Below are 12,188 nucleotides of genomic sequence, written 5' to 3'. Positions count from 1 at the left end.
GCAGGCACGAGAAATGATACCCATGGTATCAAGGGCTTCCTACCAAACAAGAAATATTGCAGCTAAAGTGAGCATTCAACAGACGTACAGCAATGGCCAAACAAATGAGCAACTCCCCTGGGTTCACACTATCTGCCTGTTTGCATTTCCATGCTAAAGGACTGGTCTTGCTTCCATTAGGAAAGATGGAAACACTCCAAGTGCTTTTGGTGGGACCATATGCCTGCCTCTATACACTCCAGCCTCCTGGGGTGTATATATTGTAGCCTGTATTCAAGCTACGTGCCTGTATGTATTTCCTATGCAATTTCAGCTTTTATAAACCTCTGGAGTTTGCAGCTTTGTCAGCAATGACAATGACGAGTTTTGTTCCAACTGGTGTGTTCCCAGGGAAAGTTTTGGTTTTAAAGAAATGTCACTTCACAGTGAAAAAAAAAAAAAAAAATCATAAAAATTGATCTGCTGAAAAATCCTTCACTGGTTCTGCGTTTTGAGTTAATTCAAAGGCTTTTCCTGCCTTTAGGTGTTTTGCACATTCAGGCAATATTGGATGAAAATACCTGAAGATAATATAGTGAACATACATTTTAGTCCATCTTCTTTTGCAGCTGAAATATACCCTTGTGAGTCCCCATTCCAACTGGAGAGGCTGTCTTTGGTCATATGTTCTTGCTCATCTTGCACAGAGAATTGTAGTACAGGCTTCCAGTTCCTTTTCTGGTCACTTTTTGGGACAGAAGTTAGCAACCTTTGGAAACTCCTCTATACATACTGCTTTGCTCTGGCAATTTCCTCAATATAAACTGCAAACACCTTTAAGTAGCCTTCAAAGTTTAATTCAAATGGCTTCTTCTAGATACGTAGATATTCTTGATTTTGGCTTCTTCTACTTATGCAATTCACTCCTCCATGCATTTCTCAGTCTTTGGATACTAACATATAGCATATGTTCCCCATTTAGCTATTCCTTAATTCTTGTTGGCATCATGTTTGTGACAGAGGAGGAGCAAAATAGTTCCTTTGAGAGAAAATATTTGCTTGCAAAAACAAACTCTTCTTTATATTTATTTGTGTGTGAAAACATGCAAAGCTTTATTTTTTGAGATAGGTGTGTTAACAGGAAGAATGTCTTTCACAACCATTCAAGATGTAAAGATGCTTTAATGGATCTTACCTAATAAAAATGAAAAAGTGCATGTGCTAAGGTGTGTTTAAAGACTTAAACTATTTGTGTGTTTCACGTTTATTGAAACAATTGGCTCCTGTAATGGTGCTGGAAGCACAATGATGGAAGAGAAAACGTTTTTAAATAAATTGCCTTGCCCATAATTGAAAAGTTTTGGGAAAATGCTTTTAGCTAACATTTCAATTTCTGTAATTGTTTTGCAAAATACAGCTCAATGACTGTAAGTCTCATGCTGAATAAGCCTGCCTCGATTCTTTCAGACAGGTAGAACCAGGAATCTAAAGGGGAAAAAAAAAAAAAAAAAAGCATACTGTGTAAGCACTTGTATATATCACCCAGTATAAGGAGCACATATATTCAAGACCACAAATCTGGGAACAGAAAAATATGAAACAAAAACAAACAAACAAAAAAGACCCACCACTACCACCAAGTGAGAATATGAGAAAAGAAGAATTTAGAGTAGTTTTGTGGCTCTTTTTCTCAATGGTCACAAGTGCATACCATTAAGGTCAACACTGATGATTGCAAGGTTTTGCCATGTCCTCCTATAATGGAAGGTGACACACACCAGATTTGGAAGTTTTTAACAGGGAATAACATCCCAGGAGTTGCAGGTGCTCTACTACTTCTCAGAATTTGACCAAAAATTACAACAGCCTTTCAGAGGAGGGCTGTGCTGGTAAAAATGAAAAAGAAGCATCAAATGCAGAGATACATGAGCTGCCTTCTTTCCCAGGATTATAAAACTCTCTGGAAATGACATGACTTTAGCTCCTGCAGAAAGTCCAATGGGAACAATACCAGATATCTTTGTGGAAGATTTGAGGATGAGGCCTATGAGTTAGTGTCACTTCAATCCTCCATACCCTCTTGTCTTTACAATATTTCTTGATGCCAAGCCAAAGGGTGGTGGTGGTAAAGGGGAGGGGGGATCTCTTCAGGGGAGCAAAGGGGACAGCCAGCTCTTAATTCAGTTAACGATTGCAGGAAGTGGTTTGTCAGTTTAGAGGTAGTCCCTGCTCAAAGCCAGTGCCCTTCTCAGAAATGAACTTGCAGTTCTCTAAAGATAGATTGCGCAAAACACCAGGGGGCCCTCGGGAACCTGCAGCCACAATTCCCCAGGCAAGGAGCGCCAGAGCAGCAGCGAAATGCCCCCTTCGTGCAGCTGCTCTGTGGACTAAAGTAACGCTCGGTGGAGTGGGTCTCTTATGCAAGTTCTCAGGTTTCATATCCGCAGCCACCAAATTTTGTTAAAAATATGACAGCTACTTCTGTCATATTTTTTTTTCCCATGTAATTTTAACCGTAACTTCAAACTGCACATGATACATTGTCTGCCTTTCAGGGGTGGCAAATGGAGGTTTGCATAAAGCAGAGGGCTTCCCTCAAGTTGCCAACTTTTGTCACGGAAAGGTCAGGTACGCTGGGCATATCTCACAGTGGTATGAGTTTGCAAACCACAGCAAATAATTGGTCCTCTAGGTGATGTTCAGAGCAATCTAGTCATGCAATGTGGCACAGTAGGATTCGGTTGGATATGACAGCCATGAAATAGATAATTGGGAGTGAAATAAGATGGTACTTCAAGGAATAGCTCCTGGGTTTTCCTAGAGCAGTAGTGAGGATCTGATCAATATAATTACAGAGTATCATGGTGTCCCATCCACACTCCCATGAATTGTACAATCCCTTTCATCAGACCCTCTAACACATCCTGTAACACCATATTTTTCAACCCATAAGAAGCCATTCCACCTAATCCATCTGAATGACATCCTTTTGCACTGGGATAAATCTGGATTATCTGCACGGATGTCAACAGATTGACTCAGAACTTGACATCCTTGCAACTGGAGAACAGAATCTTTGTCTTATTTTCAACCCAACGGTCCTCAACTAATTTATGTTCCTTTTGTTAACCAAAACCACAGAAACTGGCACAAAGGTGAATTGAGTGCTCCATCTAACCCAATATGGAGCCCTTGACAGAAGTAACGACTTCATGAGAAGACATCTTAGAGTAGGCCCACCCTTCTCCATAACTGCGGGCCAGACCCAGCCACACGTCATGCAACACAACAGTGTTATTGGGAGCATGATGGTCCCATTGCCATCCCTACTGCCACCTCAACATGCATGTATCTGTCCTAAGGCACAACAGCAACAGGCTGGATGTCTCTTCCTCTGCAGTGGTGGTCGTATCTCAAGAGAGAAACAGGTCCGTCCATCATGATCCTGTCACTGTGTCTCTCCAGAATGACTTCAGCAGTGACAGATTATTTGTTATTTTCTCCCGCAGAGCTTTTACACTATTGTAGGCCAAACACTTCAGGCAAAAAAAAAAAAAAAAAAAAAAAAAAAAGCACTGTGTTTTTTTTCTGTTTGTGAACTGTTGTTTTGTTTGTTTGCTAGTTTGATTTTTTTTTTTTTACCAGTAGGACCTCAAATGCTGTATGGCATAGTGGGATAGGCTTACTTTCAGGTGTTCTAAACAGAAAGACCACAAAGCATGGCACCAGCTCATACAGCTCAGGCTGGAGACCAGTGAACACATCTTGTTGTGCAGACACACTTTCTGTTGCTCTGGGGCTAATCCACAGCTCTCTTCCCCAGCTTACTGCAGGTTTCTGCCAAAGGTAGAGCTCACCGTAAAAACACTGCTACATAAAGGCAGGGATTTTCTTTTGAATTCATGTCCTCAGGTTGGTGGGAGTGTGTTCGTTTGACTTGTTTCATCTCCAGAGACGATATACCTCCCTTACTGCTCACTGTCCTGTTTCATCTCTTGATGGGGACCATATTAATTTATTTCTTCCCTGTTTAATGAGCTGTGGCTTGAACTAATCTCCTGTGGCAGCAGCTTCATGAGGTCTCCCTTTCTCCTACCACTAGAGTTCTGCAGACATGGCAGCAGGAACCTACTTGAATTCTGCAAGGAAATGCAGAATGTGTAAAAAAAGTGACCAAAACAAAAAAAATCAATACACCTAGAAGTGTGTATTCCACAACAAATGCTAAAGTAAGGGTTCCACTCACTTTTCTCCATGGGTAGCATGGCCTTTCCTGACCTGTGGCACCTCCAGAGCCAATCTGTAAACATTTATCTTTTCATATCTCTCTTCTTGAAGCTTATAGCCTTAGCTTAAAGTCCCCTCCTCATATGAAGGTCCTTCCCTCTGCCTTTGTGCTTGTTTTCTTGTAAACCAGTGACGCAGGCAAATAAACCGCTAAGTGGTCTACTGACGCCAGCTGCCCTGTCTCCCTCCCTTCTTCCTACACGTGGAGGCACTGGCAGACCTTTCCTCTTCCATCCCCTGAGCAGTGGCTCCAGCTCTCCTTGCAGCACCTGCAGATGAGCTGTGCTGCATTACATGGGATCTCGCAGCAGGGAGATGCCACAGCCCCTTTCCTTCTGGAGGAATCACGTAATGAAAAGTATGCAAAGGGGTGACATAACATCTTGGTTAACATCTCCCAGCCCCAAATGCCACCCATGTCATGACCATGCTCTCCATCTGCATTTCCCAGCGTGGGCACTTGTTCCAGCTTTGGAAAAGAAGGTCATCTGAAATAGTGATTGCACGCTCAGGACCACAAGCACTCAGGTATGTTGCCTGTGTTAGCAGCACATCACACTGTCGCCGTGATTGCTTCCCCAAATGTTGTTGCTCAAAGACTCTACGCATGTGTGTCAGTGCTCCACAGACTGGTGCGACACAGTGCACAATGCAGCTGGCAGATGTGTCCTTGAATCATTGGCTTGTTTGCTACTGAACCCTCCCCGTGTACCTCCCGCATCCTTTTAATGGAAAACATTAGCGTTCAGAGCTCACAATCATGTATCGACCCACGGGGGAAGGGAGTCTGCTGTGCTCCCCAGTGGATGAATCAGACAAACGAATGAGTGGGCTCTGTCTTCCCAGCTTCCACTTTCCCACTCATGGCCTGTTCTTGTGTTCCTCACTTAACGTTACATTCCCACACTGGGCCGTTCTTGTGTAATTTAGACGGAGATTTTCTCCCCTTTCTTTTCCCTCCCTCCCCTCCGCCCCCCGCATCCTCTGTACAACAGAGCTGGCCACACAGCAACAGAGGAAATGAACAACATCTGGTAAGATTGATTCCTCGTTCTTGTAAGCAGTGAGCTAACAGCTGTGTCAGGCATTTCATCCAGCTCTGGAATAGGAAAGAAATCAATCATGCATTCCCTTTACCACACCTCCTCATTCTGGCATCTGCACTGGTCCTGCAAGATAATTGCCTGATTCACTTTCCTGAAAATATACTGGAATCCCACTCTGTACAAAGGACACTCCTCAACATAAATAAAATGATCCCTTAAAAATGCAGGAGAGTTTGTTTGTTTTTAAAAGAAAATAGAAAAAAAAAAAAAAAAAAAAAAACAAGAAAAAAGAAAAACAAAAACAAACAAAAAAACTGATCAGAGCACTTAAATGCATGCCCACCTTAAAGAAAAAGAGCTCATTGTATTTAATAAAACTATGCATGAGCCTATGTGTGCATTCAAAAAAACAGATTTTTTTCTATTCATTTAGATGCCTAATCATAATTGTATCCTATTGCTCCTGGTAGTATTTAGACACTTAGAAACACTGCTTTTAAGTTCTTAGGCATAGGCATTAGTTGTATCACCATGCACAATGACACCATAATGGTGGCAACATATTTTCTTGGACTAAAATCTTAGTGCTGACAGCTCTGGAACTCAGACCATGGGGATAGATGAGATCCAACACAACAGTAGCCATAGGATGAGCAGTAGCTATAGCAGGAGAAGGGTAATTTTCTTATAATTTAAGGGTGCCTGAGCCAGATTTGGAGTTAAGGTTTAATCTCTTCTTTGTTCGTGTTCCAGCTGACACTGCCAAGGAGCTGCCAACTATCCTTAGATGCCTGGGCAGTTTCTGTGATGTAGGTGTCCTACCACTAAGAACTCGGTGAAGATCTGCTACCAAGGCTTCAGTAATAATTACTGTCCCACAACCTCAGATGTGACCACAGAAAATACAGCACATAGGAAGAAGGATTCAAAGGTAGCTTTTAAGAGAGTCTGGGACAACTGAGAATCTGGTGAATTTTTGCTGTCTGTCCCACAGCTGTTCATACTACTGGCTTTGTAGATGAGCCAGCAGCAAAGAGCCCCAAGCAAGGACCATCTTAGTTCTGGGGTACCACTCACAGGCATGCTGACTTTGACTCAATTTCATTGGGATCTGGGCAAAAAGTAATGCTGAAGCTCTCTAGAGATGCCTGATTGTCATCAGGACTTTTCCAATGGGAGTGAAGCTGTTTGTGTTCTTGCTATCAAAGTGCTTTCCTAGAAGCCTTTCAGAGTTGTGGTCCCCACCTCCAGGGCTCCAGAGATGCCTTCTGAGGACCCTATATCATCAGCCATTACCATGAGAAACTTAAAAGCTAAACATGATGTTGAGAAAGACAACCCTGTATGATATTGGATATGGCACACTACCCTGCACAGTTTTTGCTAACACTAGAAACAGCTAACTTAAGAAAATAAGAAATCAAAACGAACATTTTTTTTTTTTTTTACTAACTTCAGATATTATCAGTGGCATTTCATGCTCCCAAGCTAGGTCAGTGGACAGTTAATTTCTCAGTGCCACCTTCATTCTGAAAAGCTGAGCAGTAGTGAACACACAACCACTGTGAAGTAAATGCAGGATGTATTATATTATATTTTCCTCTTTTTTTTTTTTTTTTTTTTTGCTAGATATATGCACATGAAAAAAAGTCCTCTTCTCAAACCAGTTAGATTCATTACTCTAAAATAAAATTGAGAGTTTGGAAGCAGAGGGAGAAAGCATCCTAAGAGAAAGTGGGAAGCGGCCAATAAAAGACATATGTAATCAAGGAAAGCAAGCTATAGTGCTAGGGGTTTCCTTGGAGTAGAAAATTTTTCAATAAGCAATGTAACAGAACAGATTTATGATTTCACCATAAAGTTACATGATACCATTTAATGAATTAAACATTCACATACAGGTTCAGAGAAAATATTACTGTGACTGGGTGAGCATAAAAGTGTTGGGACATTCTTCACATTTATTACTCATGAAAAGCTAAAGAAAGAAAGCAATCACAATAGCAATGAAACATACTTTTCCACCCACATAGCATCTGATCAAATATTCACAGATGGAATTTATATAGGTTTGATGGTAGTTTTTTTAAGCTGCAGTTGTAAGCTAGGTTCCGCTAAAATACAAATATACACATATATCTTAGGTATTTATAAAAGTCCTATTACCATAATAATTGAGCATTTCTCTTTTAATGCATTTACCCTCACAACATCCTTGGAAGGGAGGATGGGCTACCATTCCCAATGATGAGATGGGAACTAACGCAGAGGGTCTACAGACAATAAAGTGTTTATTCTCCTTTCAGTTTGGATGTTGCAGTGCCTAGAAATTAGATATTTGGGCACATGAGAATGCTTAAGAGATGCAGACCTAGCCAGTTTCCTAAGCAGTCAGTAATAAAGGCTACATGTCCGCTTTGGACAGAGTACAGAGAACAATCTAAAAGTAGATGAAATTCCCTGGGATATTCATATTTCCCTGGAATTCAGGTTCTCTTGTCAAGGCTGCACAACAAAAACTTCTGCCAGTGTGATATGCAGAGCCTGAGTTCCTCTGTTAATTGAGCAGGGCATGTTCTTAAAAACACGAGCAGATTTTCAGGCCCTACCCTCCCAGCAGATGCCTCATTCAGGTGAGAAGTAGGAGTCCTGTACAAGCAACACTGCCAATTTTGGTATAAAGCATATTCACACATCCGCTGCCCTAGAGTACTCCATTGTGAAAGAGTACTGGGGGGAACCACTGCTGTGCAAACATATTCAGAATAAAGCAAGGAAAAAAGGATAACTCATAGAATCATAAAGCAGCTTGGGTTGGAAGGGACCTTAAAGATCATCTAGTTCAAAATGCCGTGCCACAGGCAGGGATGCCACCCACTAGAAGAACTGAGCTGGAAGGACTCTTTGAGGGCTCAGCACATTAGCTAGGACATTTCACCAAAAGGGGTGGGTCCTGCCATGCAGCAGAATGCAAGTAAAATACAGCTGATGAATATACAGGTATAGAAATAAGCTGATTTTTTTGACCACTTCAACATGGCCATTACATACCACAGTTCCTTAGGGTCCTAAATTCTGCCTAAGTAGCCTCTGAGATTTTTTGCCTTAAAACACTCTCCATAGGTGAATGAAGAAGGCTGTGGTGAGCTCCCAGGAGCAGCAACAGCCCCATTAAGCAGAACAGAAAAATCTCGAAGGTTACGATCACGCACCACTGCCTTCAGTTCCACACCATCACACCGGTGCCTTCCTCACGCAAGCACTCGGCTATGCAGGGAACAGCTCACTCCAGTGACCAAACTCAGCTCAATCTCGTACCTAAGTGTTTTCCACTCTGACGCTCAGCCTGAGCAGGTCCCTGATGAAATATATTTATAGAAGTTGCAAGATTGATATTTCTGAGGTTGCTGAGTGGGAGGCAATGTCAGCTTCCAAAGTCCTGCTCCTTGTTTGGACTTATGTCACTGACCTGAAAGCATCTCATTTAAACAAGAGTGATATGATAATTTTGCATAATGTAAACTATTCTTTAGAAGTATAATTCACCAAAGAAATGAGGCTGAAAGAAAGCCTCAGACCCAGAAAGCACCATTCAGTTGGGTTGACACAAAGATGAGATTCAATACAGATTCAGTGTGCTGGCACACGGCCAAAGGCCTCGTGCCTACAAATTTTGTTCCAAATACAGAAACCCATAATCTCACAGAGAAAAACAGCCCAAAGTATCCAAAAGTGGTAATTGGCTCAAAACACCATGGAAATAGGCCAGAGCTACATTTGCTTCAGATGTGGTGGGAAATCATTCAAACCTTAGCATCAGTGTTCTGGTCAGTTTGGAAATCTGGGTAAATCTGACACCACTACTGTGCTGAAAACATACAAAAGATTTTTTCCCACTCTTCTCCCATCCCTACCTCTAAAGGAAGAGTTTAGACTGCTCAGCCTCCAACTTTGACAAAGGATATATATGTTACCTAAATCCACTTTGACAGATAGAGATTAAAGTATATCTCTATAAATAAATAAGCTCCATCCAGTTCCCAGTTACCAAGTGGGAGAGGAAGTTATACAGCAAAATCTTCAAAACACACAGGCAGCTGGCTTGAGCACTGCATTCATTCCTCCCAAAACACACAAAGGCATCTTGTTCTGTCACTAACCGTCATGTTACAGAGGGATAAACACTTGCACACCAGGAGGAAGGACAACTTCAGTACTGTACATGCCATCAGCTGTCACTGAATTCAGCTATAGGTGACATTGGCCATATGCTCACCCCTGCAGATTTTATATGCTGCAGGAAACTGCTTCAGAAACTGCCTGGCCTTTTCTAGCATCATCAGTCCCTACAAAAGCTTGGATCTAGGGCTGTTGATTCATGGCAATTGGCAGGGTAAGCTCAGAGGGTTAGGGGAGGTACCTCCCTTGACTGCCCACTCTGCCTTATTCCTAGAGACTGCTGCACTGCAGTAAATACAGTCAAAAAGCACATGATACAATTCTCAAACTACCATCTCCAACCTGGATGGTTTTAACAGAGCAAGATGCAAATGGCTGTAGTCCAAAAGTTATTTCACATGCAATTCAACTTCCCTGCAAAGGAAAGAAGCAACCTCTGGGAGAGGGGAGGAAGGAAATATTGGGGATAGCAATTATATCTGCCATCTAAGGTTTAATCTTCCTGTCCTTGTGAATCAACATCCTTAGAAAAAAATCCATTTGGAACTTCAAACCATCCTACTAAAAAACATCCCATGTGTTATTTTTTTTTTTAAGCAGCATGGCTCAGTGCATTATTGGTGTCATCTTATTTTGTTATTCTAATTTTAAAAAGCATTTCATTTGAGTAAAGCAGAAAAACCTCAGGCTCTTTTTTTTTCAGTTCATTGTTTCTAGACTGAAGTTGAATATACAAAAATCAGTTCAGCTGGTTTTTGTCATTACTAGAAATAAAATAATGACTTAATGACTTACTATCACATGGCATTCAGATTACAAAAGCAGCACTACATAAAAACCAATGCAGCACATATTAAATGGATTAAAATTGAGCTAGATTTCGAATAGTGACTGTATGATGTGGTTACTGGAAATAACTGGGGATTAGACTCAGTGACCCAGGAGGTCTCTTCCAGAGTTGTACTCCTAAAAAGCAATTGTTAATAGGGAATCATCATCAAAGGGGGGGCATTTTCTGTGGGTCCTACAGAGATTTTCTTTGTCCAATGTTATTCAACATCTTTAGCCAGGATGGTAAAGTTTTCAGAGGATACAAACATTTGGAAAACTGTAAACAATAATGGGAATGGGTCAATTGTGCTCACAGCTTGGTAAACTGCTATTTTGAACGTCACTCTACAGCCAAATGCAGTATTCTTGCATCTACCACAAAGTCACTCTTAGAGCATATTCAGAAGTAGGCAGTCCCAAAAACCTGATATGCTGTCCTGTAAAATAGAAGATACAATACTCAGTTATACTGAGAGCATATTGTGCCAAAGCAAGATGTTATTATTACCTCTGCATATGGTGCTGGCGAGACCACTGCTGTAATAATATGTACAATCCAAGGAGGTAGCTGAAACACTGGAAAGGGATTAGAAAAAGGCTGCAGCAATGATTTGATGTCTGGAAAATCTGCCTTAAAACAAAAGACTTAAGAAACTCAACCCCTTAACTTCTCTAAGAAATAAAGAGGCAAAGGGATCACAGCCTGTACGTAGGGAATGGAAAATATTTCTGATAATAAAAAGTTCCTTGGTTTAGCAGGCAAAAGGCATGCAATGTCTGACCAGCTAGAATTTGAAATTAGGTTCAAATTAGATAACAGATACATTTTAAATATTGAGTTCAGATAATCATGGAACAACTTACCAAGGAAAGTGGTAGATGTGTAAATCTCAGGAAGTCTGAAAGGCCAGCTATCTTCCATAATGACATGGCATGGCTGAAGGAAATAATATTCATCTTGATATGGGAATGGACATGGCCTTTGCTGGAAAGAAAGCAGTATGGGAGATCAAAGCCCTGTTACTGACTTTAAAACCTGAGGACAAGCTGATCTGCCCACTTTCATGGACCATCACATGCAGTCACAAAGTAGTATTACAGGATTCTCTCTATCCAAAGAACATATATATTTTGACTTCAGTGAGCCATGTATTGGGACTTTATTCTTTCTAAATCTTTCCACTCCTTGAGTTGTTCTCATGTCTTCTTTTAATCCAGTGATTCCTTTTGCATTCCCATAAAGTTGTCATTTCCTTCAGCTGCTCAGACTGATGAAAGAGCCATACAGAAATAAAAGCTAAATGAGGTGAAAGTATACCCCATAAAACCCCCCATTAAGGAGTCTGTGGAGAAATTTCCTACTCCTTTGGCTCAGATAGCTATATTTTATTCCTTGTAGGAAACAGAAAACCCTTAATCCCATAAGAATGCAGCTAGAATCAAAGAGTAAGAGGAGGCATTAGGTTGCAAGAAGAGGAGGAGGGAAGAAAAGAAAGAAAGAAGAATTTCATGGTCAGCCCTTCAGCAGAGTTTGGATGAATGGGCTATCACTGCAGCTCCTGCAAGGAGCACAGACACAGAATGGAGAGGATAGGGGAGAAACATATGATAAAATGGAAATCTACACAAAGTCCATGGTCAGATAGCACTGGATTAACACAGTGTAATAGACCATTGAGTGCTTAATGAGACAAACACTGTTAGGAAAAAAAAAAAAAAAAAAAAAAGTCCATTAGGGGAAAAGAAGAACAGAGAGAAAAGAAATGTATGAAACGCTTGTGTTCAGTCATGACTAATTAAGAAATTGTGAGAAACAGTAGATTCGATAGTTTCTCATCCTTTAGATGAGAATACATTTTGATCTAA

General features: G+C 41.0%; 1 long non-coding RNA gene across 4 annotated transcripts in view; it reads right to left on the bottom strand.

Annotated features, from left to right (window-relative positions):
- LOC106019000 (uncharacterized) overlaps window positions 1–12,188 on the bottom strand; it is a 236,403-nt gene that overhangs the window by 187,181 nt on the left and 37,034 nt on the right. For all 4 annotated transcript variants that reach the window (XR_002404884.4, XR_011807337.1, XR_011807336.1 and 1 more), the window contains exon 2: window positions 11,187–11,307. This is a non-coding gene — a long non-coding RNA (uncharacterized lncRNA). The remainder of the gene's footprint in view (window positions 1–11,186; window positions 11,308–12,188) is intronic.

This window comes from Anas platyrhynchos, chromosome 2 (assembly GCF_047663525.1).
Source record: "Anas platyrhynchos isolate ZD024472 breed Pekin duck chromosome 2, IASCAAS_PekinDuck_T2T, whole genome shotgun sequence".
Taxonomy (NCBI): Eukaryota; Metazoa; Chordata; class Aves; order Anseriformes; family Anatidae; genus Anas; species Anas platyrhynchos.
This window is presented reverse-complemented; position numbering and strand designations above follow the sequence as displayed.